The sequence below is a fragment of the Vulpes vulpes genome, unplaced genomic scaffold (genome assembly GCF_048418805.1).
Source record: "Vulpes vulpes isolate BD-2025 unplaced genomic scaffold, VulVul3 Bu000000675, whole genome shotgun sequence".
Classification (NCBI taxonomy): domain Eukaryota; kingdom Metazoa; phylum Chordata; class Mammalia; order Carnivora; family Canidae; genus Vulpes; species Vulpes vulpes.
Genome location: NW_027325684.1, coordinates 63,199 through 68,782, shown reverse-complemented (window position 1 = coordinate 68,782; position 5,584 = coordinate 63,199). Strand labels below are relative to the sequence as shown.

The 5,584-nt window shown below is 38.0% G+C and overlaps 1 pseudogene; it reads left to right on the top strand.

Annotated features, from left to right (window-relative positions):
• The first annotated feature begins 3,418 nt into the window (after nucleotides 1–3,418).
• On the top strand, nucleotides 3,419–4,747 carry LOC140596604 (procathepsin L pseudogene; annotated as a pseudogene).
• Nucleotides 4,748–5,584: the final 837 nt, after the last annotated feature.

Here is a 5,584-nt window from a genome sequence, read left to right as displayed (position 1 = left end):
AAATGATTCTATACATATTATGTTTCATTAAAGGTATCCAATATGTCACATAAAGCTATTGCTTTGGACACATATGTTTTAAAAAATACCAAAATGGTAGGAGAACTTAACATTTCTTTCCATATCCACAAAACTTTTCTTTTTTTTCCCATTTTTGAGATATTTGACAAGATTTACTGTAGTATAATATGTCTTAACTCCTACATTGAACTTGAAGCTATTAAAAGTTGCAATAAAGACAGGGTAAGTCCTTACACCTCTTCTAGGTGGACTGGGCTTATTATTATTATGCTGTGAAGGATAACCATGTTAGTCCTCTAGGTTCACATTAGCTTTCTTTCCTCATTTGAAAAGGAACTTGTCTATGCTATTTTTTGATTAACTATCTTCTAATTAATCCTAATAGTCTTTGCACTGCCACTCTGAAAATTCCAAAAATTCTTCAATTTAATCCATGTTTAAGTACCTGTGAGAGAGGAGGGAAGAGCAAGATGGTGGAAGAGTTGGGGCCCTCAACTCACCTGGCCTGACAAACTTACCTAGATAAATTTCAAAACATCCTGAACACCTACTTATTCGACCTGAGATTCAAAGAGAGAATAGCTGGTATGCTACAGAGAGAAAAGTTTTGGCTTTCTAAAAGATAGAAAGGCTAAATAAATAAATAAGAATAAAGTGGGGAGGGGCACTCCGAGGAGCACAGCTCTCACTCAGCCCGGCACCTGGCAGGGGATGGGGCATCTCCCCCAGGCACAGACACCTGAGAATCAGCACAGCAGGCCCCTCCCCCAGGAGACCAGCTGGAAGAACTGGGGAAGAGCAAATTTATTGACCAAGCAGCACTGAAATCTCCATGACTGAGGGAAAATCAAGGGAAAATAGAATCTAGAACTAGAGGGCCCCTTTCCCCCACCTTTTCCATTATGACTCATTTTCATATTAGACTAAAAATTTCCAGTATTTTTTCTCTTTTCCCACCTTAACTATAATATTTTACCACCTCTTCATTTTTAAGTTTTTTCCTTTTTGACTTTCATATTTCTACAATTATATGTCTTAGATGTATTTTTCACTTCTGGATTCCCTTCAACATAATTTAATTTTGGGAGATATATGAGTTATGGGTTTTTGTTTCTTGTTTATTCTGCCTCGTTTTGTTTTACAATGGTGTAAGTTAATACCTTTTAACACACGTCAACATACACCCAGAAACAAGTGGAATAATGTGCTGATTCATTCTGTGAGATTATATTCTCTCTTCCTTCCCATTCTGCGCCCCCCTCTTTTATCTTGTTTTGGTGTTCAAAGTTGGGGCTTTAAATAAGTATTGATGGTATATATAAATTTAGGATAGAGCATCCTCTAACATACAGAACAAAATACACTCAAAACCAAGAGGAATACCCTCTAGGACCCCTCAGGTAGACTACATTATCTCCACTATCATTTATTCACCACCACCATCCCCCGCCCCCCCCCCTTTTTTCTCTTTTTTACTTTCTTTTTCTTATTCTCTGTGGTTTTTGGCCCTTTATTTTTACTAATTTGTTTTAAAATTTGTTTTTCACTTTAGTGATCCTTTTGTTTTATGTTGCTCTGTTTTATTTATTTATTTATTTATTTATTTATTTATTTATTTATTTATTTATTGTCTCTGACCTCTTCGGAATCATCTAGGGTATATTTTACTTAGGGTGTGGTTGATATTTTTGTTTCAACCCACTCATACAGCCACTCTGCACTGGATAAAGTAACTAGAAGGAAGAATTCACCAAAAAAGAAAGAACCAATAACAGAGTTACAGAATTTGGATTTAAATCCAATGTCAAAAAGTCAATTCAGAAGTACAAATACAAAGCTACAGATGGCTCTGGAAAAAAGCCTAAAGGACTCTAGAGACTTTGTTATTGCAGAAGTGAGATCTAATCAGGCCTAAATTAAAAAGAGATTAAATGAGATGCAATCCAAACTGGATTTCCTAACTGCTAGGGTTAATGAGGTGGAAGAGAGAATGGGTGACATAGAAGACAAGTTGATGGTAAGGAAGAAAGCTGAGGAAAAAAGAGAAAAACAATTAAGAGCCAATGAAGAAAGGGTTAGGGAAATAAATGATAGCTTGATAAGGAAGAATTTACATATAATTTGACCCCAGAAGAGACTGAGAGATAGATAGGACCACAAAGTATAAAATTTTTTTTTTAATTTTTATTTATTTATGATAGTCACACAAAGAGAGAGAGAGAGAGAGAGGCAGAGACATAGGCAGAGGGAGAAGCAGGCTCCATGCACCGGGAGCCTGATGTGGGATTCGATCCCAGGTCTCCAGTATCGCGCCCTGGGCCAAAGGCAAGCGCCAAACCACTGCGCCACCCAGGGATCCCAGGACCACAAAGTATATTTGAACAAACCATAGTTGAGAACTTCCCTAATTTGGGGAGGGAAACAAGCATTCAGATCCAAGAGTTAGAGATTCCCCCCACCCCAATCAATACAAACCATTCAACACCTCACATTTAATAGTGAAGCTTGCAAATTTCAAAGATTAAGAGAAAATTCTTTTTTTGATAATAAATTTATTTTAGAGTTAGGAGTTCTTATGTCCTGTCTCCCTTTCTGATTTTTCCCAAACATTTAAGAGAAAGTTCTTAATGCAGCATGAGACAAGAGATTCTTAATTTATATGGGGAGAAATACCAGATTAACAGCAGACCTCTCCACAGAGACCGGTCAGGCCAGAAAGGGCTGGCAGGATATATTCAGGGTCCTAAATAAGAAGACTTTCATTCAGAATAGGAGAGAAAAAGAGCTTCCAGAATAGGCAGAAACTGAAAGACTATGTGACCACCAAACCATCTCTACAATAAATATTAAAGGGGACCCTGTAAAAGAAAGAGGGAGCTCAAGGAAATAATCCACAAAAACAGGGACAGAATAGGTATTACGGTAACACTATAAATTCATATCTTTCAATAGTTACTCTGAATGTGAATGGGCTAAATGATCCCATCAAAAGACACAGGGTATCAGACTGGATAAAAAAGAAAGTCCCATCTATTTTCTGTCTTACAAAAGACTCATTTTAGACCTAAGGACACTTCCAGCCTGTAAATGAAGGAGTGGAAACCATCTACCATTCAGATGCTCCTCAAAGGAAAGCTGGGGTAGCAATCCTCAAATCAGATCAATTAAAGTTTATCCCAAAGACTGTAGTAAGAGATGAAGACAGACACTATATCATACTTAAAGGATCAATCCAGCAAGAAGACCTACCAATCATGAATATGTATGCTCTTAATGTGGGAGATGCCAAGTATATCAATTAATAATGCCAAGTATATCAATTAATAACCAAAGTAAAGAGATACTTAGAAAATAATACACTAGACTCATGGGCCTTGGCGATCCGTGGGGTGCACCTGCGCAGCTGTGGATGCCGCAGGTTTTTGAAACATGAATTGTTCACTCTTCTTGACTGCCCTTTGCTTGTGAATAGCCTCAGCAGCTCCAAAACTCGATGAAAGCTTAAATGCATAATGGTACCAGTGGAAGGCAATGCACAGATTATATGGCATGAATGAAGAAGGATAGAGGAGAGCAGTGTGGGAGAATATGAAAATGACTGAACTGCATAATTGAGAATATAGCCAAGGGAAACATGGCTTCACAATGGCGATGAATACCTTTGGTGACATGACCAATGAAGAATTCAGGCAGGTGATGAATGACTTTCAAAACCAGAAGCACAAGAAAGGGAAAGTGTTCCAAGAACCTATCTTTGCTGAGATCCCCAAATCTGTGGACTGGAGAGAGAAAGGTTACGTAACTCCTGTGCAGAATCAGAGTCAGTGTGGTTCTTGTTGGACTTTTAGTGCAACTGGTGCCCTCAAAAGACAGATGTTCCGGAAAACAGGCAAACTTGTGCCACTGAGTGAGCAGAACCTGGTGGACTGCTCTAAGGCTCAAGGCAATGAGGGCTGCAGTGGTGGCCTGATGGATAACACCTTTCATCATGTTAAAGACAATGGAGGCCTGGATTCAGAGGAATCTTATCCATATCTTGGAAAGGACACAGAGACCTGTAACTACAAGACTGAGTGTTCTGCTGCCAATGACACTGGCTTCATGGACCTCCCTCAATGGGAAAAGACCCTAATGAAGGCAGTGGCAACTCTAGGGCCCATCTCTGTTGCTACTGATGCAGGCACTTCCAGTTCTACAAAGCAGGCATTTAATTTGATCCAGACTGCAGCAGCAAAGATCTAGATCATGGTGTTCGGGTGGCTGGTTATGGCTTTGTAGGAACAGACTCAAATAATAAATTTTGGAATATCAAGAACAGTTGGGGTCCAGAATGGGGCTGGAATGGCTATATAAAAATGGCCTAAGACCAGAACAACCATTGTAGAATTGCCACAGCAACCAACTATCCCATTGTGTGAGCTGATGGACCACAAGATTAGAGGACTTGAGGACAGCATATCTGGAGGAAGTTTATCTTAAAATTGACCAAACTCTTATTGTGTAAGATAAGACACTTGAATCATTGAGAATCCAAGTTGTGATTTGAATTCTGTGACATTTTTATCATTTTCTGTGACATTACCACTACTTTAATTACTGCTATATATGGCTTTATAATGTTGAAGACTTATTACTTAATTCTAAAATTTTTGACTTCTTATTTATTCAAAGGATATATAAACTTTACCTTTTGAAATAAATTTTAATTCAATAAGTAGAGGAAGAAAAAAATAAAATAATACACTAATAGTAGGAGACTTCAACACAGTCCTTGTCAGTAAATATCAGGTAAATATCAGATCTTCTAAGCATGACATCACCAAAGAAACAAGGGCCTTAAATTATACACTGGACCAGATGGATTTCACAGATGTTTACAGAGCTTTCTAACTGAACACAACTGAATACACATTCTTCCCAAGTGCACATGGAACTTTCTCCAGAATAGACCACACACTAGGTCACAAATGAGGTCTCAACCGATACCAAAAGATAGGATTGCCCCCCTGCATATTTTCAGACCACAATGCTTTGAAACTAGAACTCAGTCATAAGAAGAAATTTGGAAGAAATTCAAACACATGGAGGTTAAAGAGCATCCTACTAAAAGTTGAATGGGTCAACCAGGAAATTAGAGAAGAATCTATGGATTCAGGGAAACTAATGAAAATGCAGATACAACCATTCAAAAAATCTGGGATACAGCAAAGAGGTCCCAAGAAGGAAATACATCTCAATACAAGTCTCCTTCAAAAAACTGGAAATAACTCAAATACACAAGCTAAACTTGCACCTAAATGAACTGGAGAAAGAACAGCACATAAAGCCTACACCAAGCAGAAGAGGGGAGATAATAAAGATTCAAGCAGAACTCAATGAAACAGAGACCAGAAGAACTGCAGAACAGATAAAAAAAGAAGAACAGGAGTTGGTTCTTTGAAAGAATTAATAAGATAGATAAACCCTTAGCCAGCCTTATTAAAGAGAAAAAAAAAAACCTCAAGGTAATAAAATCACAAATGAAAGAGGAGGGATCAGAACCATACCAAGGAAATACAAATGA